This window comes from Sus scrofa, chromosome 2 (genome assembly GCF_000003025.6).
Source record: "Sus scrofa isolate TJ Tabasco breed Duroc chromosome 2, Sscrofa11.1, whole genome shotgun sequence".
Classification (NCBI taxonomy): Eukaryota; Metazoa; Chordata; class Mammalia; order Artiodactyla; family Suidae; genus Sus; species Sus scrofa.
The window spans coordinates 151,790,542-151,813,661 of NC_010444.4; the positions used below are offsets into that span (position 1 = coordinate 151,790,542).

The following is a 23,120-nucleotide window of genomic DNA, read 5'->3' on the forward strand; positions in this document are numbered from 1 at the left end:
CAGACACAACTTAGAATAGATTTACAAGGAGATCCTGCTGAATAGCATTGAGAACTGTCTAGATACTCATGTTGCAACAGAAGAAAGGGTGGGGGAAAAAACTGTAATTGCAATGTATACATGTAAGGATAACCTGACCCCCTTGCTGTACAGTGGGAAAATTAAAAAAAAAAATTCTCTTCCGCTGTAGCCCCTGAGGGGATGGACTCATCCTAATCTCATCATCCTGCACATGTGTATGGCATTTTTTTTTTAAAGGCTGCACCCATGGCATATGGAGGTTCCCAGGCCAGGGGTCCAGTAAGAGCTACAGCTGCCGGCCTACAGCACAGCCACAGTAATGTGGGATCCGACCTATACCATAGTTCATGGCAATGCTGGATCCTTAACTCACTGAGTGGGGCCAGGGATTGAACTGCCACTTCATGGTTCCTAGTCAGATTCATTTCCACTGCGCCATGATGGGAACTCCCCACCACTTTTAAATCAACCAGTAAAATAATCTAAATAACTTCCTTGGTATCTTAAGACAAAACAATCATTTCAATGATTTTAATATAATTCAACTATTTACTGTGTCATTGCCTAAATATTATGAATAAAAAAGATCATATGTAAGGATTAAGGAAATCTGGGAATTCACTGTGCTTCCAGTCAATTTACTGTTAATAATTATTATATTCATTATTTAAAAATCAAGAGTTTGCTGGTGGCCTAGTGGTTAAGGATTTGGCATGGTCCCTGCTGTGGCTTGAGTTCAACCCCTGGCCTGGGAACTTCTGCTTGCTCTGAGCGTGGCCAAAAAAAAAAAAAAAAAAAAAAAAAAATCAGACTCAGCTAAGAAACCTAAGCTCAGGAAAGAATATTGTAACTTTTGAATTTCATATCACATCTCACTTATCAATAGGCTGGCAATTCTAGCCCAAGTAGGATCCTTTGGGGTTTTTTGTTTTTTTGGACCCGCCGAGGCACGCAGAGGTTCCCAGGCCTAAGTAGGAACCTCTGAATATATTAATTCAATTTGGTACTGGAAGGCTGCCTAAAAAGTACAGTGCAGAAACTCAAACTGATTGTCCTTGCCATTAGAAATTCAACAATACCCAAGAAGCACAGCTTTTACAATTCTTCTCAAGGCAATGAGATGTAAAAATAAAGAGACTAACCTGCCAACAGAAAATTATTTTCTTCTTCTGGTTGAGCCTGGGGTTGATGACCAAAGAGGGTACAGTTACCAGGACTGAATACTCCATGGAGAACAGGTTATTTCCACCTGCTCTGTTGTTTTCAGTGTATGGCTTTAAATTCTGTCTTTAGAGATCTCCCCAGCTTGCTCAGGCTCTGGGTACCAGCCTGCAGCCTGACTAACCAGATAGACTGCTCCAGCATCACTGCTCTTGAGGACAAATTTGGGGGAACTCCCTAATCCTGTGAGATGTGAAGAGGGCAAGGATCTCAATTATGAAATCAATATCCAAACACTGTTTTGATCCTAGGTTTGAGTATATTTAACCAACGGAATGATTGTCCACCTTAGTGGACAAAGAAGATTCTTCGAACAATTTCCTCAGAATGAATGACAACCCTAAGTGATCAAAGGTAGCAGAAAAAGGCAAGAGCAAGAAACCCTGAAGCACTGAGATATTAACAAATAGTCAAGAAAAGAAGGTAATAATGAGAAGTTGAGTGTTAGGACTCACAGCAATCTCAGAAGCTTGTTGCAAGACACACTTGGATTAAGTCATTTCACTGTCATGGTTGAACTATCGAAGCAGATTCACAGCCAACACGTGCTGTACTTAACACCAAACCTGACTATGATTAGACAAAGACAGAAAAAGCAAGGACAGAGACGGCAACACCCACCTCTGAAATGGCCTAAAATCATCTGATGTACTTTAAAAAGTCATTTTTCCACCCTGGGATGTATTTTGGTTTTATAGTAAAAGATGAATGCTAACAACGTATGTAGCATGTGTGATTTAAAAGTTAGAGTCTGAGAAAGCCACTTTAGAGTCTTAGTTTTTAAACTCCATCAGTCACACGGAGCAAGCTGCATGACTGACTTTTACTCTCTAGTTGTGCCCTATAAACCCTAAGTTCCAGTTTTATGTACAGTAAGCAATATGGAAAGACTAAGTATCCAGAGGTGCTGTTTTAACTCTTTCCCAGTTATGAACGGGTGGCTCAATGCGCGGCCTTCCTTTTGGGACATGCATGAGCTGCAGCCCTGGGAGTGGCCGGGACTGATCTGCACGTGGAAGAGCATCATCTACTCCCTAGACACCCGGCTGGTCACGGGGACCAGGCCTCCCTCAGGACTCCCGATGGAAGCCCCTGACAGATTTCTGGTCATCCATGAGATGGATCTTTAGCTCCAATCAACGTGTCTCTGGCCTTCTTCTCAAACACTAAAGTTTGAGAACTATACGTCTAGATGAAAATCAAAATTTGACAACTTTAAAACAGAAATTACTGTGTATTACAATTCATTTGGCTCTTAACTATGAAATACTTTTATTCATGAAGTCATGATACTTGACTTAAGAAAAACCCACATATCATAGAATTCTATCAAAATACCAAAGAACTAATCTTACTCTTGGGACATTTGCAGCTTAAGAATTCATCTGGACTTTACACACTTTACAATTTGAGTCAGATGCCAAATTATTCTTTTAGAACCCCACGACTCGATGTACAGGCCCCAGTGTCCTAAGAGCCATCCCCTTAGGTCAGCAACTGCAGGTCTGATTCATGGACTTTTCTGGTCAACAAAGAGGGGAGGTAGCATGGACACAAATAAGTAATTATACAGGTAAATAAACCCTCCACAATTAGTGGGCACTTTATAGACTTTCACTGTTGCTGCTGATTTCATACAGAATTCACCTCTGAACCCCCAACCTCCACAGATGTTCACAGACAGACCACCTTCTTCCCCAAGGGCTGCCTCTGAGCTACGCGGAATCCCAGGTTTAGTTCCCTGCTCTGTCAAGACATATTTAAGTCACAGTAAGCTGAAGAGCTTCAGCTATCAAAATCTCCATATTCTCATGCTCAAATGCAAGAGATTTATTCAAATCATTTAGCAAATTATTTATTGGACACATATCCATAAAGTTTGTGCCCCCTCAAAATTCTTGTAAAAAATTTATTATAGTTGATTTACAATGTTCTGTCAATTTCTGCTGTACAGCAAGGTGACCCAGTTATACATATACATACATATACCTGTACTTTTTTCACATTATCCGCCATCATGTTCCATCACAAGTGACTAGATACAGTTCCCCATGCGTAATGTACAGCAGATCTCATTGCTTATCCACTCCAGATGCAATAGTTGGCATCTAACCCCAAACTCCCAGTCCATCCCATTCCCTCCCCAGCTAGCCCTCAATATGATGGCACTTAGAGGTGAGGCTATTGCAGGCTGATTGGGTCTTGGAGGCCTCATGGATGGAATTAGTGCCTTTATAGAGATGCCCCAGGGAGCTGCCACACCCTTTCTGCCATGTGAGGACACAGTGAGCAGACCACAGTCTGTGAACCAAGAAGAGGGATCACCAGACACTGACTCTGGCAGTGTGGTGATCTGGGACTTCCCAGCCTCTAGAGCTGTGAGGATCAGTTTTTAAGCCAGCAAATCTATGGTATTTTTGTTACAGCCACCGGAATGAATTCACACATCTATGTGATAAGCCTGTTCCAAGCCTTAGGGAAAGAGCAGTAAGGAGGCCCGTGTGGCTGGAGCACTGGGAGCAAAGTACGTTAGTCGTGGCTGTATTCCAGTTACCTTCCCTTCACATAAATCAAGTCACTGTCGCCGTCCTTCAAGTACAGCTGAAATATGACTGCGGCACACTCTGTCCTCTCTCCTGGACTCCAGTACAATTTAAATGTGTTTATCAGGAGGCTGTGCACTCACTATAACAGGTTTTACCTTTAAAAAGCTTTTAAAATCCAACTCAAGGATTTTCAATATTCAGTTCCCTCTCTCTGTACCACTTTTCTCCATGCAGGCTCGCTGCTTCACAACCCTCAATATCTGAAAGTCATTAAAAGGGAACTTTTTATAATGACAGTCCAGATAATGAGAGACCCTATATTTGCAGTGTGCAGCCCCCATGGACTGTCTATGTGCTTAAGAGTCCCAGGGTCACTAACACACACATTGCCGATTTGAAACTTTTATTTTGGTCTTTATTTGCCAGACATTTTTTTCTGAGCGGTTTTTTTTAATAGATTCCTCTCTAACACCATGAGAAAGGTGACTACTATCATCCTCACGTACAGTCGACAAAGCGGGGATGGGAGAGGCAAAGAGGCGTGCTTGCTGTCTTGGCAAAGAGTGGAAGAACAGGGATTTGGATGCCAGCTCTCAGCCAACAGATGGAAATAAATTGACTTCTACAGGAAAAACGACCAATCCAAACTGCCACCACCACCACCAAAAAACAAAACACCTAGAATTCTGGGATTCCATCATCATGAAAATAACTGGTTCTGGGGCTACTGAGTAGAGACTGACCATGGCTTCCATCACAAGTGGGTGGGGCCGCCCATGTCATTGTCGGCATGGACTTTGCCTACTCCTGGGTGCCACTCACAACGCAGTGTCATTTTCATGTTAAGTGGTAGAACTGCCATCAGAAAAGAGATGTGTCCCCTTGGAGGGAGAGTAGTGGAGAGTTGGGAGTGTGGGGGAAGTCTTTCCTGCGGTGGTGGTCCTTGGAGAGGAGGATCCCCACCCCAAATGAGTGGCCGATGAGAATTGTCTCTAGAATGCAGCAGACTATGAGCCTGGCAGCTCCAAGTGCATTCAGGCAATAAGCTCCCTCCCTGGTCACAAGACGGCTGCAGCAGTTCCAGCTGTCACAATCTCACACCAATATCCGGGTGAGAAAACTGAAGTGTAGAACATTTAAGGTCATAAAATTAGTAAATTAGGAAGCCAGGTTTTGAAATCAGTTGGACCCAATCTTGAACCCCAGTCTCTACCATTTCTAATTACTTGAAAAAGGTGTCCATTTTTCCCTTGGCAACACACAACAGTAGCAAGAACATGAGCATTTGAGGAGATGAGATTAAGATGGCGGAATAGAAGGACTGGAGCTCAACTTCTCTCCTAAAAGTAACAAAATTATAACCAAATGCTGAGCAACCTTCAACCAAATGGACTGGAAACTTTAAAAAAAAATATCCTACTCCAGGAGACAAAGAAGAGGCCACACCAAGAGTTAGGAGAGGTGATTACATGATGTAAGCAACCTTCACACCTCCCGGGTGGGAAGCCCCACAGACTGGAAAGCAGCTATCACAGGGACTCACGCCTGGTGATCTGGCACTGGGAGAAAGAGGCCCCGGATCATCTGGCGTTGAAGGCCAGTGGGGCTTGTGTACAGGAGCTCCATGGGACTGGGGGAAACAGAGACCCCACTCTTGAAAGGTGCACACAGGGTTTCATGTGCACTGGGTCCCAGGGCAAAGCAAAGGCTCCACAGGAATCTGGGTCAGACCTGACTGCAGTTCTTGCAGGATCTCCTGGGAAAACAGGGGGTGAATGTGGCTTGTTGTGGGGGAAGGGCATTGGAGGCAAAACTCTTGGGAATATTCATCAGCATGCTTTTCTCTGGAGGTGGCCATTTTGGGAAAATCTGGCCCCACCCTTCAGCACTGAGGAGCCCCAGGCCAAACAATCCAGTGGTATCACAACCCCACCCATCAGTAAAGAGGCTGCCTAAAGACCCCCTAGGCACACAGCTGCCTCTAATGTCACCCAGAGATGAAGCCCCACCCACCAGAGGGATAGGAACCAGCCCTACCTACAAGTGGGCAGGCACCAGTCCCTCCCATCAGGAAGCCTACAGCAAGCCCCCGTACCAACTTCAGCCACAAGGGGGGGCAGACACCAGAAGTAAGAGAGGGTATAACGCCATTATCTGTAAAAAGGTCACCACACCAAAAGCCTATAAAAATGAAAAGACAGAACTATAACTCAGATAAGGGAGAAAGAAAAAACCCCAGAAAAACAGCTAAGTGATCAGGAGATTTATCAGCTTCCAGGAAAAAGACTTTAGACTAATGATAGTGAAGATGATGCAAGACATTGAAAATAAACTAGAGGCAAAGATTGATAATTTAAAGAAAACACTGAGCAAAGAAATACAAGATTTAAAACTTAAGCAAGAAGAGATGCAAAAGACAATAATTGAAATAAAAATTTCACTAGAAGCAGCCAACAGAAGAATACAGGAGGCAGAAGAATGAGTAAGTGAGGTGGAATATAGATTAGTGGAAATCACGGATGCGTAACAGAAAAGAGAAAGAAGATTGAAAAGAAATGAAGAGAGTCTCAGAGAACTCTGGGACAATGTTAAACTCACCAACATCTGTATTATAGGGGGGCCAGAGGGAGAAGAGAGAGATAAAGGGACAGAAAAAATATTCACAGAGATAATAGCCAAAAACTTCCCTAACATGGCAAAGGAACCACTCACTCAGCTTCAGGAAGCACAAAGAGTACCATGTAAAATAAACCCAAGGAGGAACACCCCAAGACACATTAATCAAACTTACCAAGATGAAAGACAAAGAGCAAATATTGAAATAAGCTGGGGAAAAGAAACAAGTAACATACAAGGGAACACTGGTTAGGTTATGGGCAGATTTTTCAGCAGATACTCTGCAGGCCAGAAGGGAGTGGCATGATACACTTAACGTGACGAAAGGAAAAAACCTTCAACCAAGATTATTACCCTACCCAGCAACACTAAACCAGCTTTACAACAAATACTAAAGGAACTTCTCTTGGCAGAAAAGAAAAGGCCACAACTCAAAACAAAAATACTACAAATGACAAAGATCACCAGTAAAGCCATATATACAGTAAAGGTAGGAAATCATCCATGCATAAATATGCTACCAAAATCAGAAATCATAAGAAGAGGAGGGTACAAATGCAGGACACTGGAGATGCACTTGCAATTAAGAGACCAACAACTTAAACAATCTTGTATATACATAGACTCCTATATCAAAACTTCAGGGTAACTGCAAGCCAAAAATATACAATAGATACACACACAAATAAGAAAAATCAACTCAAATACAACACTAAAGACAGCCATTAAACCACAAGAGAAGGGAAGAAAAAAGAGCAGCAAAAGCAAATCCACAACAGTTAATGGCCATAAGAACAGACACATCATTAATTACCTTAAATGTCAATGGACTAAATGCCCTGACCAAAGACAGACTGGCTGAAGGGGTACAGAAACAGGGCCCATACATATGCTGTCTTCAAGAGATGCACATCATTTCTAGGGACACATACAAATTGAAAGTGAGAGGATGGAAGAAAATACTCCATGCAAACATGAATCAAAAGAATGCTGGAGTAGCAATATTCATATCAGACAAAACAGACCTTAAAGAGCATTATAAGAGACAAAGAAGGACATTACATAATGATCAAAGGATCATTTCAAGAAGAAGATATAACAATTGTAAATATATATGCATGCAGCATAGAATCACCTCAATATATAAGGCAACTGCTAACAACATTAAAAGGAGAAACTGACAACACAATAATAGTGGGGGACTTTTAACACCCCACTTATAGCAATGGACAGATCATCCAGACAGAAAATCAACAAGGTACCACAGGCCCTAAATGAAGCATTAGATCAGATGGACTTAATATTTATAGGACATTCCATCCACAAGCAGCAGAACACACATTCATCTCAAGTGCACACAGAACATTCTCTAGGATAGATCACATTCTGTGCTACAAATCAAGCCTTGGTAAATTTAAGAAAACTGAAATCATATCAAGCATCTTTTCTGACCACAATGCTATATGACTGGAAATCAACAAGAAAAAAATTGCAAAAAACACAAACATGTGGATACTAAACAACATGCTTCTAAACAACCAATGGATCACTGAAGATATCAAAGAGGAAATTAAAAAATACCTAGAAGCAAATAACAGAGATACAACACTCCAAAACCTAAGGGGTGCAGCAAAAGCAGTTCTAAGAGGGAAGTTTATAGCAATACAAGCCTGTCGGGAGCCATGAGGCTGCTCCAGTAAAGAAAGCAAAGCCACAGTCGGCACCTGCATGAGGCTTGTCTGGTTAGCAGAGCTACAGACAAGCTGAAGAAAGAAGGATTGCGGATGCGTGAGGCTTGTCTGGTTAGCAGAGCTACAGATAAGCTGAAGAAAGAAGGATTGCAGAGCAATCCCTTGAAAGACATCGGCTCCAGGAAAATAAAAATGATATCCCCTAAAAAATATGTTAATCTATTTTTCTGTGTTTATCCTTCCTTTTCTATCTCTATTCACAGCTTTCTTACTGCTAAAGATTTGCCCTGGGTACGTAAAACACTTGAACCAAAACAGAGTGAAGTTATTTAAACAATGTAATGGAAAAAGCCTTTGTTTTGGAGTAACAATTTATGGCACCTATTTTGTGAGAGTATACAGGGGAAACTTATGATTTCAGTCCCTTTACTTAAAAAGAAGTTTGGGGCTGGGAAAATGTTGTTTGGCCTATAAATTGCTATTTTCTATAATAGATATATTTTTTAACAGTGTCACTTGTAACTTTCATCCCTTGTGGGGGCATTTGTTAATTTTTGGGTATAATACTCCTTTCTATTGAAATTGGTGGTTTGGAACTTACGTAAATCAGCACAATAGGTTAAATGCTTAGCTTGCTGGCGCCAAATAAATCGTGGTTTTAAGAATGCCATGAGCCCAAGGCTTTCATGCGTTTTGTTAACTACATACACCTTTAGTTAAAGAATGTTAGGTATCATAGTTTATTACTTATTAAAGCTTTGTTCTTAATATAGAATGGAATAGCTACTGTTGTTGACCTTTTAAGAAAAATACAGTGTGAAACTTTAAGTTTGTAATCTTGAAGGAAAATCTGAAGTTGAAAGGAACATGTTTTAACTAACCTTTTTTTGTATCTCGGGTGGAGGGAACAAAAGGGCTTTAAATCAAATGTTAATGTCAAATCTTACACGAAACCTTATTGTGATAGGGTATAAAAACTGATGCTTTTCACTTAATAAATTGGGTCATCTGCAGCATGCAGCTGAGGGGTTGGCTCCAATTCTTTCCGCGCCGTTTGTAGCCCATCCTCTCCTTCGGCGCTCCCTGGCTGCTGGGGCTGGACCTCGGCACAAGCCTACCTCAGGAACCAAGAAAAAGCTCAACTATCCTAAATTTACATCTAAAGCAGCTAGAGAGGGAAGAACAGACAAGACCTAAAGTTAGCAGAAGGAAAGAAATCATAGAGATCACAGCAGAAGTAAATGAAATAGAAATGAAGAAAGCCACAGAAAAGATCAATGAAACACAAAGCTGGTTCTTTGAAAAGATCCACAAAATTGATAAATCCTTAGCCAGTCTTATCAAAAAAAAAAAAAAAAAGAGAGAGGACTCAAATCAATAAAATTAGAAATGGAAGAAGTTATAATGGACATCACAGGAACACAAAGGATCATAAGAGACTACTATAAGCAACTATATGCCAATAAAACAGACAACCTAGAAGAAATGGACAAAATCTTTGAAAAGTATAGTCTTCTAAGACTAAACCAAGATGAAATAGAAAAGATGAACAGACCAGTCACAGGTACTGAAATTTAAATTGTCATTTAAAAACTTGCAACAAACAAAAGTCCAGGACAGATAGGTCCACAGGCGATTTCTGTCAAACATTTGGAGAAGAGATAACACCTGTCCTCCTGAAACTATTCTAAAAAATTGCAGAGGAAGGAATGCTCCCAAGCTCATTCTATGAGGCTACAATTACCCTGATACCAAAACCAGACAAAGATACCACACAAAAAAAGAAAAGTACAGGCCAATATCACTGATGAACAAAGATGCAAAAATCCTCAACAGAATACTAGCAAACTGAATGCAACAATACATTAAAAATATTAGACATCATGATCAAGTAGGATTTATCCAAGGGATGCAAGTATTCTTCAATTATCTGCAAATCAGTGTGATAGGCCACATTAACAAACTGAAGAATAAAAACCATATGATCCTCTCAATAGAGGCACAAAAAGCCTTTGACAAAATCCAACACCCATTTCTGATAAAAACCATCCAAAAAGTGGGCATAGAGGGAACCTACCTCAACATAGTAAAGGCCACATATGACAAACCCAGAGCTAAATGGTGAAAAGCTGAAAGAATTCCTGCTGTGGTAAGGATGTCCACTCTCACCACTACTATTCAACATAGTTTTGGAAGTCCCAGCCATAGCAATCATAGAAAAAAAAAAAAGCAATCCAAATTAGGAAGAAACAAAACTATCACTGCGTGCAGATGACATGATACCATACCTAGAAAATCCTAAAGACACTACCAGAAAACCCTTAGTGCTTATCAATGAATTTGGTATAGCTGCAGAATACAAAATTAATACACAGAAGTCAACTGCATTTCTATATACTAATGATGAAAGATCAGAAAGAGAAATTAGGGAAACAATCCCATTTACTATCACATCAAAAAGAGTAAAATACTTAGGAATAAACTTACCTGAAGAGACAAAAAAGACCTGTACTCTGAAAACTAAGACACTGATAAAAGAAATCAATGATGACGCAAACAGATGGAAAGATATACCATGCTCTTGGGTTGGAAGAGTCAATATTATCAAAATGATATACTACCCAAGGTCATCTACAGATTCAATGCAATCCCTGTCCCAGTTCTAAGGACATTTTTCATAGAACTAGAACAAAATAATTAAAATTTGTTTAGAAGCACAACAAAGACCCAGAATAGCCAAAACTGTCCTGTAAAAGAAAAATGGAGCTACAGGAATCAGGCTCCCTGACTTCAGACTATACACAAAGCTACAGTCATCAAAACCATATGGTACTGGCACAAAGACAGAATTATAGATCAGGGGAACAGGAAAGAAAGCCCATAATTAAACCTACCTACATTCAACTAATTTATGACAAAGCAGGCAAGAATATACAATGGAGAAAAGACAGCCCCTTCAATAAATGGTGCTGGAAAAACTGGACAGTCACATGTTAAAAAATGACTTCCTAACACCATACACAAAAATAAACTCAAAATGGATTAAAGACCTAAATATAAGCCTGGATACTATAAAACTCTTAGAGGAAAACATAGGCTAAACACCCTCTGGCATAAATCACAGCAATATATTCTCAGACCCACCTAGAGTTAATAAAAACAAAAATAAACAAATGGGAATTAAAGTTAAAAGTTTCTGTACAGCAAAGGAAACCATAAACAAAATGAAAAGACAACCCACAGGATGGGAGAAAATATTTGCAAATGAACTGACAGGGGATTAATCTCCAAACTTTATAACCACCACCTGCAGCTCAATACCAAAAAAATGAACAACCCCATCAAAAAATGGGCAGAAGATCTAAACAGACATTTCTCCGAAGACATACCGATGGACAAAAAAAAAAAAAAAATACATGAAAAGATGTTCAACATCACTCATTACAAAAATGCAAATCAAAACCACGTGAGGTACCACCTCACATCAGCCAGAATGGCCATCATCAAAAAGTCTACAAACAGTAAATGCTGGAGAGGGTGTGGAGAAAAGGGTACCCTCTTACTCTGTTGGTGGGAATGTAAATTGGTGCAACCACTGTGGAAAACAGTGTGGAGATGCCTCAGAAAACTGAAAACAGAATTACCATTTGGTCCAGCAACCCCAGTTCTGGGCATCTATTCAGAGAAAACCATGACTCGAAAAGATACATGTACTCCAGTGTTCATTACAGCACTATATACAATAGCCAAGACATGGAAACACCCTAAATGTCCATTGACAGAGGAGTGGATAAAGAAGATAAGGCACATATACACAATGGAATATTACTCAGCCATTAAAAGGAAAGAAATAATGGCATTTGCAGCAACATGGATGGACCTAGAAATTATCATGCTAAGTGAAGTCAGCCAGACAGTGATGATACACCAACATCATATGCTATCACGTAATCTGGAATAAAAAAAAACGACACAATGAACTTCTTTGTAGGACAGATACTGACTCACAGACTTTGAAACACTTATGGTTTCCAAAGGAGACAGCTTGGGGGGGTGGGGGATGGGCTGGGTGTTTGGGATGGACATGCTGTAAAGTTGGGTTGTGATGATCTTGTACAGCTGTAAATGTAAGACAATTCATTGATTCATTGAGTAATTAAAGCACTGTCAGTGTGCTGGCCTGCCCCGCCCCACCCTGACATCACTACCTGGGCATGCCTGTGGCCTCTGGCCGTGCTTCCCCTCCACCTGCTAACGTTTCAGCAGAACCAGGACTGTGGTACAGGAGTCCTCGGTTCAGCTCTCTATGACCCTGAAGGTGCAAGAGTACCCAACCCTCTTGGCAAGAAGAACGGCAGTGCCAGGACAGAGGGAGAACTCGACCTTCTACGAGCCTGGAAGAGAGACCCCACCAGAAACCAACCCTGCTGATGTCTTCATCTTAAGACTTCCAACCTCCAGAACTGACTGCTCTGCATTTGGCCTGTGCGAATGGCCATCCAGCAGTGGTAAATCTACCAGTAGAGAGGAAATGTCAGCTTAACCTCTGTGACAATGAGCACAGGACAGCACTGATAAAGGCTGTCCAGTGCCATCAAGAAAAACGTGCAAGTATTCTTCTGGAACGTGGTGCTGACCCAATCTCATGGACATCAGCGGTAACACTGCCTTCCTCTACACTGCCCTTGGTTAGAACGGCGTCATTGCAGCAAAGCTGCCTGCATACAATGCCAACATTGAAGCAAAAAGCAAGGATGACCTTACACCACTTTTACTTGCTGTCAGTAAAAACAAACAGCAAATGGAATTTTTAGTAAGAAAAGAAGCAAACACACATATGGTTGATAAGATGAAGAAAATAACAGCCCTTCCTTGTGCTTGCTGTAAATTATGAATCAAATCAAGTATAGTCAGGCTTCTTGAGCAAGGCTTTGATGTCTTTTCTCAAGATATCTATGGGCGGACTGCAGAAGAATATGCCCTTATCAAGGGTTTTCATATCAATAACCAACTGACTTTGGAATATAAAGGAGAAAAGGGACCTAAAACTCCTTCTCTAAATAGCAACCTAGATCTAATAACAGAGGATATCCAAGACAGATATCAAGAAAAACAGACCCCATGAAAGTGGATGAGAATTCTGAAGAAAGCTTTAAGGAGGCTTTCCAACAAACTCGGGGTTGATTCATGGCCCACATCAGAGGGAGTCATTGATTCTGATACCAAGTCTGTCCAGAAACCAAGCTTAACAAAGCTAAAGGGGGGTTATCTGCTATCCACTGAAAACATGAAAGCAAAATGTGGCATTGTGAGATCAGAAAATAGAACCTTCTTTAGGGACAATTCTGAGAGTGAAAATGAAAATGTGGTTGAAACCTTTCCCAAACTATCCATCAACCTCCAGGAATTTTCTCATCCTGCCTTCCCATCACGGGAACGTCTTCTAAAACCTGTGAAGTCTTTTAACAGGCCTTGGTCTTATAAGGGAAGGAGAAATGCCAGAATCTGGGGGAAAAGAAACTAGTACCAAAGTTATGGAAAGTGCCCCCCAAGAGCCGGCACATCGTGACAATTCGACCTCTGTTGGTGGAGCACACAGCAGGAATAGAAGTGTGGATAAGAGTTCTGAAGAAGACCCTTTAAGCAGACTCACCAGGAGTGGCAAGAAAATTTAACTAGAGGATTAGCAAAAGATACTGCTAAATATCAGCTTCTCCTCCAAGGCCACTGATGATCAACTTGCGAAAGCGTCATAAGAAAATGTACAGATTCTGAAAAGAAATTACATGATCTGAAAGACAAAACAGTAAAAATTTATCTACTAGATTGTCTAACATTTTAGTTGTTTCCCATTAAACAAGATGTGAAAATCTTTATGAAAGGAAACTATTTTTGTATCCTATGTGTATGGTGAGAATGTATGTGGTATTTCATCCCATGCTTCTCTGCATCTCACTTTGAAGCAAGTTTTGTGAATGAAAACCAGCACTGTTGAGTTTGGAAAAAAAATTGTTTATTCCAGAGACAGATGACGGTCAAAGATTTCTCTGATAAGACTTTTTTGGGGTGCTTTTTAGTGCCGAATTCATGGCATATGGAGGTTCCCAGTCTAGGGGTCAAATCGGAGCTGTAGCCACTGGCCTACCACAGCCACAGCAATGGAGGATCCACGCCGTGTCTTTGACCTACATGACAGCTCATGGCGATGCCTTATCCCCAACCCACTGAGCGAGGCCAGGGATCAAACCTGCAACCTCATGGTTCCTAGTCGGATTTGTTTCCACTGTGCCACAATGGGGAACTCCTCCTTGATAAGACTTTAGCATGACATAAATGAAACAAGGGCCACTTTGTCTTTCTGAAACAAATTTTTCTTAGCATCTGAGAGGAAGAGCAGTATTTTCCAGGATATCATCTTGCCCTAGAAATTCTACTTTGGGGTATATACCCAAGGGAAACTAATGCATATTTACCAGGAGACGACTGTAAAATGCAACAAAATATAAACACTGGAAATAGTCCCAAATGTCCATCAGCTGGGGAACTGATAAACTATGGAACATGTGCACTGGTGGATACTGCGCAGCAGTGGCAGCTAGCCATATGGCAGGACGAATCTCACCTACAGTACGGTAAAAACAGTAAGGCGCAGAACACACGTGCTTTAGTTCAATGCATAAAACAGCTAATAATAATGCTGAGCAATGAATTATTTAGGGTGTATGCTCAGTAAAATTACAAAAAAAGCGAGTATCTATAGGGTGTAAAGGAGGGAGATACTATCAGGAAAGTCCACCAAAGAGTTTCCGTAGCATTGGCAATTATCCTACTCCATAAATAAGGTGGTGCGAACACAGATATCAATTTTCTAGTACTTTCACCTTTCTAGAATCTGGATAGTCTTAAGATGTCATTTCTACAAATATTTCTTAGCCAGTTTCTTTTACTACATTTCACTTTTTATACACCATAAGGATGATGTGTCAAAATCAAGGTCTGAAAGATTTTAAAAGTATAAAAAATTTACAATGATAAATCTTTGTATCAGCTTATTTGGGATAACATTTTTCTTTCTTAATGGAACCTAAAATCCAGTTCATTTACTTGGTGCCATCTTATATTCAGTGGGATACTAAATTTTTAACCATATAAACTGTGTATTGTGTGGAGTTTTGCAAGTATGGTATATTTGATAATAAAAATGCATTGTCTGTAATGATTTCTCCAACTGGCATAGGGGCGAGAAAAGCCACGAATACCTCTAATTAGGACCATGTAAGTGGAAAATACAGGAAATTACAGCAGGGACTGCTGGACAGAGCCTGACTGCCAAACACCTCTTCTTGCTTTCCTTCCTAACACAAACAGTTTCGCTGGGACCAGGGCACACGCAAAGCCTTGGTTTCTTAAGAGTCCTTGGGCAATTAGGGAAATAAGCAAAATGAAAGCTAGCATGGCTTACTGACATTGTTGCTGAATGGCTCTTAAATTTTTCTCTGGACCTTTAAGATTTTTTAACCATACTATTAATTTCTTTGAATTGACATGCATAAAAACTGACCTTTAGGGTGTACAATTTTAAAGTTTTGACACACGTATAGATCAATGGGGCCACTACCACAATCAGAATATAGAACCATTCAATCGTTCAAAAAGTTTCTTTTCGAGAGATTTAGATGGTGGAGTAGAAGGCATAGACCTCACCTCCTTCCAGAGATACATCAAAAATACATCTACTTGTGGAATGATTCTCACAGAATACCTACTGAATGCTGGCATAAGACCTCAGACTTCTGAAAAGCCAAGAAAGATCTCCATGTAACCAGGTAGGACAAAAGAAAAAAAAGGAAAAAAAATTTCTCTTGTAAAGTCCCTTTTTAGTCAAAATCTGCCACCCACCAAGTCTTAACCCTTCGTAATCCCTCTTATGTGCTCTGCTTCTCTAGTTTTACCTTTAAAAGGTCAGGTAGGCGAAGGTACACAGGACATGAGCTCTGGTTCTCTGACAACACAGTGCTCTCGATATGCTCTCTGCTGCCGAGCAACAGTTCATTCCCTTTTATTAGTGTAGTCTCACATACTGTGTTTTTAACTAGCTGAAGGGCACTGGGGTTGTTTCCAATGCTTCACTGTTGCAGATAACGCTGCTCTGAGTATATGTGTATAGGCTATTATGAACAGGAGTTTTCATAAGAATGCTGGGTGACAAGGTATGTTTATAAGACAACCCAACTGTTTTCTAGAGAGGCACCGTATTTTTGCATTTCCATCAGTGATGTGTAAGAATACCACTTGTTCAGTATCCCTACCAGCAGCTGGAACTGTCATTTTTTCCCATTCTAGTAAGTGTGTAATGATATCACCTGTGATTTTAATTTGGTTTTCCTTAATGGACAATCATAGTATCTTTTCATGTGCTTATCTGGAGTCTGCATAACTTCTGCATGAAGTGTCTAAGTCTTTTGCCCACTTTTGAATTGCATTGTTTCCTTACTGTTGAATTTTAGAGTTTTTAAAAATATACTATAGATAAAAGTCCTTTGTCTATCATGTGATTTACATGCACTATTTCTGTAGCTTGTATTTTCATTTTATCAGCAATGTCTTTGCAGAGCAGTTTTTAATGTTGATAAAGTCTACTGACTGTCTTTTCCCTTCTGAGATGTCAAGATTTCCCTTGTTCTTCACAGGTTTTGTAATTTTGAACTGTTCATTGGAAATTTTGAATAGCAGGGGACTCTAGGTCTTACATAAATGTTATGGAAAACACTGATTTGTTTTAGCATGCATTTGACCTGATCACAGGCAGCCACGATTTGGCTCCAATGTTAGTTCAGGTTTCAATACTTTGTCATGCAACTTGGACCCATGCCACAGGTGTACCACCTGTGGACATCTCGAAACAGGGTGCTGGCCTGCTCCACAAGTATATTCTCAAAGCTTTCTGTATGCTCATCCCCAGTTACACAAGACGAGTGAATTCATTACCACTAGACCTGCCCAATAAGAAATGCTGAAGTGAGTCTTTTAGTTTATAAAATGATGCTAAACAGAAACCAAGCCATATTAAAATACAAAGCTGTCTGGTAAAGGTAAATACATGGACAATATGAAGACTAGTATTATTGAATTTTGGTTCATATTGCCAACTTTTTATTTTCTACAGGGTTTAAAAGACATATGTCTAAAAATAATTATAAATTTATGTTAATAGGAATTAAATATATAAAGTTTAATTTTTGGCATCAATAACAAAGTACAGAGGTAGAATTATAAAGAAAGAGTTTTTGTATATGATTGAAGTTAAATTGGTATCAATTCAAGATAGATTGTTATAACTTTAGGTTGTTATATGTACTCGCCATGGTAATCCCAAAAAAGTATCTAAAAAATATACAAAAGGAAATGAGAAGGGAATCAAAATGTCAATATGAAAATTTTTTTAATACCAACAAAAGTAGTAATGGAGGAAATGAAGGACAAATCACTAAGATATAGAGAAAGTAAATACAAAGTGGTAGAAATCCCATCTTATCAGTAATTACTTTAAGTAGAAATGGATTAAACTACCTAATCGTGATGTAGAAACTGGCACAATGGATTAAAAAAACAATCCAACTATATGCTTTCTACGTGAGACTCACTTTAAGCCAAGGACACCATGGTTTCTAATTGGTATCAATCGGTTTCTAATTGGAAGGCTGGGAAAAAGATATTTCATGCAAAAAGTAACCAAAGACAGTAGGGGCGGCTATAATAACATGAGACAAGATAGGCTTTAAACTGAAAACTGTTACTTGAGACCAGAAAGACACGACATACTGATAAAAGGATCAATTCACCATGAAGACATACTTATTATAAGCACATATGCACCAAATAACACAACTCCAAACTATATGAAACAAACATTAATAGACTTGGAGGGAGAAACAGACAGATCTAAAATAGTAGGAGCTTCAGTAACGTGTAAGATAACCAGACAGAGCATCATTACAGAAGTAAAGGGCATGAGGAACACAATATACTAAATGGACTTAACAGACACACTGCTTTCAACAAAAGAATATACATTTTCTCAAGTGCACACGGAACATTCTTCAGGATAGACCATATGTTAGACCCCAAAATCATTGTTAATAAATTTTAAAAGATTTAAATTACACAAAGCATCTTTCAAATCATAATGGAACTGAAAATTATTATAAGAAAAATGGAAAAATCCACAAATACATGGCAATTAAACAACATTCTTTTGAAAAACCAGTAGGTCAAAAAAGAAATTTCAAGCGAAATTTGGAAATATCTTGAGAAAAATGAAAACAGAACACAAAGTGCTGAAACTTATGAGAAACAGTAGAAGCAGTGCTAAAAGGACAATTCATATAAAAGGAAGAAAAACTTCAATTCAACAGCCTAACTTTATATCTTAAAGAACTAGGAAAAGAAGAATAACAAAAACCCAAAGCTAGCAGAAAGGATGTAAGAGAGATTAGGGAAAATTGCCTAAAAAGTATAGTATAGGACCTCAGTATTATTTCTCTTTCAACTAGAAACTCAACAGTGTGCACTCCATCTTAAAACACTTCTCTAGGCAATGAGATAACTGTAGATAAACTAACCCCAAACAAAGAGTTACTTCCTTTTCCTGGTTGAGTGTGGAAGCTGAGGTTGGAACAGGGCACATCTTTTGGGGTTGTTACCAAGACTGAAAACACAATGGAAAACATGCCTTTCCCATTTGCTCCATTATTTTCAGTGTGGCTTTAAATTACGTCTCTGGAGGTCTCTCCAGCCTGCCTTAGGCGCTGCGTACCATCTTGCATCTTTATATACCAGATGGACCACTCTGATATCACTGTTCTTTTTCAACATTTTATTATATTTGAATTTTTTAATTACTATAGTTGATCTACAGTGTTTCTACAAGTTCTGTTGTACAACAAAGTAACCCAATCACACACATTTCCCAGTGCTGTACAGGAGGGTCCAATTGCCCATCCATTCAAAATATAACAGTTTGCATCCAACACCCCCCCAAAATGCCCATCCATCCCACTCTCTCCCCTTTCCCCTTTGGGAACCCCAAGTCTGCTCTCCTTGGCCATGATCTGTGTTGTTGTTGTTTTTTTTTAATATAGGATCATCTGTTCCATATTTTAGATTCACTGTTCTTGATGAGAACATGTAAGGAACTTCCTACTCCTATGAAATTACAAGGGAAGAAGCATCTCAGTTAAATCAAAAAGTGGTTTGATTCCAGTTTCAGTATTTTGAAAATGATGAATCAAATGGAAGGACAGGCTATTTCCTATAGAACTTAGGTTAGAAAACAAAATTTTTTTATCAAAATATGCAGTTCCCATTGTGGCTCAGAGGTAACGAACCCAACTAGTATGCATGAGGACGTGGGTTTGATCCCTGTCCTCTCTCACTGGGTTACGGTTGGGTGTTGCTGTGCGCTGTGGTGTAGGTCACAGACACAGCTCGGTCCCGCGGTGCTGTGGCTGTGGTGTAGGCTGGCAGCTACATCTCCAATTCGATCCCTAGCCAGGGAACTTCCACATGCTGCAGGTGTGGCCCTAAAAAGAAAAAAATATCAGAATAAATGATTATCCTAAGGAATCAAGTATAGCAGAAAAAAGCAAGAGCAAGTAATTTTTAAGACTGGAGATAAAATAATGAAAAAGATAACAATGAGAAGCAGAGTCTAAGAATTTATAGGTATCTTAGAAGCACACTAAAGTAGGTTTAACGACACAGTTCTAATCAAAGGTCACTGTACTACCACAGAAGTCAAACTATGAAAGCAAATTCAGAGAAATTATGCATATTACTTAACACATCTTACTCATAACGATTAAATAAGGACACAAGCAAAAGCAAGCATACCATCTTTGGAAGATTCCCAACTATCATATGCATCTCCAAAAATTAGATTTTGTACTGGGATGTCTTCTGGTTTCAGAGGTAGAGATAAGTGTTCATTGGGTGTGTTGGACATGTGCTGAACAAGTCAGCCCTAGGAAGCTATTTATGTCTTCAATCTTAGATTTTACATTCCATCAGTCATGCAGAGAGGGACTCTACATGCCCAACTTCTGAGTTATGCTCCATCATCAAAAAATTCCAGATTTGTTTATAGTAAGCAATGCAAAAATTCTGGTAAAAAACCTTTCAGATGAGAACTTCTTGTCTTCCTGCTGGTAAATTCCATCGGAATATTTACACACTGGCTTTATAGTTAGAGCTGTTAATTCTCTTCCTTTTGCTGGGACCTGCATGAATCACAGCACTGAGTGGCAGGGACTGAATCAGCCTATGTCAGATCATCAGGTACTCCCCAGACACCACGCTGTGCATTGTGGAACTGGGTTTCTCTAAGGTCACCTAGTCAAAGACCCTGACACGTATCTGGGCAGGAATGAAATGGACGTTGGGCTCCAATGCGAATGTTCCTGCATCCTCACCTCTCAACTATCGTCTGGGCTCATAATTCTTCACAGTCTAAAACTTACTTTTATACATGGTCCAGGTCCCTACCTCTGACTCACACTGAGGACCAGAAGGCACGCTGTGCAATCCGAGGGCAAGGCTGAAGGCAGCAAGTGCGAGAGGTGAGCAATCTAATTTAGAGTAAGTTAGAGAGAGATGATACCATCAATCAGTTCACATCTGATGAAATTCAGGCATGTTTCAATACATGCAGAACACTGGGCTTCACTGAGGCAGAAAATTATGAAAAATGGGGATAAATTAGAACAAGGATTCAGAGATAGACACATTCCGATAGCTCTTGATAGCCAAATTTTCAAACTTAGATTTTATATATTATCTTCTCAGAAGAACAAAGCAAAAAGCTTAATTACACAAAATTTTAATACATTATAAAGTTGGTCCTTGGTATCAGTCCTGAGAAGACGGCATGGGAAGCCCTAAGAGAAAAAAATTGACTCATATTGCACATTTTACTCCTGAATCGTTTCAAATAGATCAAAGATTTAAGTAAGATTAAAATATTTAATAATAATATTTAAATTAAATTAAAATATACTACAGAAAAATTCTTAAAGAAAATCTGTGGACTTTTAAAAAGGAATTAAAAGTGTGATGAAAAATGAATCCACAGGAATTCGCTTGTGGCACAGCGGGTTCAGGATCCAACATTGTCAGTACGGCAGCTTGGGTCACTGCTATAGCACGGGTTCAATCTCTGGCCCAGGAACTTCCATTAAAAAAAAGAATCCACAAAAAGATAAAATCAAAAATTTTAAATTCAACAATAACTGTAGTTAACAATGTTAAAAATAACTCATAGGACAAGAGAAAGTTACAACCCATATGAAGCGAAAGCCGTATTGTCCTTCCATTAAGGAGCTTTTACAAAGTGATAAATCAAGAACATTATATACGGAACTATCATTTTCCCTCCAAAATCTGTTTCTCCAAAAATTATCCCAGACTCAAGGAATGGCAATTCCATCACTCCAGTTAGATTAGGTCAAAATCACGAAGCAATTATGAGCCTTCTGTTTCTCAGGCACATTTCAGGAAAACCTGTTTACTCAAAATCTGAAGCATATACGTGCATTATTATTCTCAGTGTCTGGGTGGTCTTCTGAGCTTGGGAACAACAGAGTCAAAACTCTTGGTACTTGTGGGATCCTGTATAACTAGAAGGAATAATCACTTCATATTTCCAGAGAACATCTCCGTATCACCGTATTTCTTTTTCATCAGCTAGAGCTTAGAAAACATTTACGGATTTGAATCCATGTTTACATAACTCCAAAAATTCAGCTGAACTAGAGCGAAGCTAGTAATTATAATGAACACTGAGACTGAGAATTACATGTCTAAATGATAATCCCAAATTCACAATAGCTAGACAACAAAAATTATGCCATATTATGATTAATGTGGCTCTTGTTCATGAACTAGATATTTTATCATGGAGCCCATGATTCTTGGGCTTAGTTTTCCATGGAGATCTAACTTATATGTCAAATGTCATGTGATACCATTCAGATTTTGAAGTTAAAATCTAAGGGGATTCAGCTTGAGAAAAAAACATTTGGGACAAAGTGAATAATTCAATTAGGATAAATCATGTATATCTGTATATAGTATACATAATTAGAGATAGAACTTTTTAGAGAAATGCATTTTTAACATTTTTATCCCATATAAATCCTCTGAAAATATGAAGCAACACACATGCAAATTAACTCAAATGCAGAAGAGTGCTGTCGAGCAGATCAGCTCATATTACTACTTGATTTTTTCTTGCCAAACTTAAGCCTCAAGCCACAGAGTATAATTTTTTGAGAGCTTTTGATACTTATTTTTCAGAGCATTCAGCCCAGTATCTTAATTATGGCAACAACAACTTAAATTCTCTGGACTTTTCTCTATACACTCTGTCTCCTGAATCAGATGCCTAACAAATCCTCTCGTGCCGCCACTCCCTGGGATATGGCCGCCAGTATGACAGCCACCAGAGTCAGGCCAGCAGCAGCAGATCTGATTTACAGAGCTTTCAGGTCAATACAGGGGATGGTACATGTAAATCAACCTGCCGTAAGTACGGGGTGATTTAGTCTTTTTACACAGGCGCTTCTGTCTTCTCATCGAATCCACCTGCTTTCTCCCCATCTCAACTGATGCTCACCAAGTCTTGCAATGTTGTCTCCAGGCGCCCAGGCAAACCTTTTCAGCGATAGGCAACCCTAGGTCAGGTTCTCCGCCCTTACAGTGTATATATATGTCAATACTACACTGAAGAGCTGCAGCTACCTAAACCATTTTTTTATGCACAGAATAAAGAAAAGTTTTATTCAATTCATTCGGCAGATGTCTGTGCCAAAGACATTGTTCTGAGTATTGGGGACATTTCTAGGACAGCAGTAAGGATGGACAGAGTGGCTAGAGCAGTGGGATCAAAACCAGGGGAGTGGTATTCCTATTTTTCCTTCAAATACAAATCACTGTTGGGGTTTCTTCAAGCACAGGAGAGATACAACCA

At 39.5% G+C, this 23,120-nt stretch overlaps 1 pseudogene; it reads left to right on the forward strand.

Annotated features, from left to right (window-relative positions):
• Positions 2,211-16,630, forward strand: LOC102166232 (annotated as a pseudogene).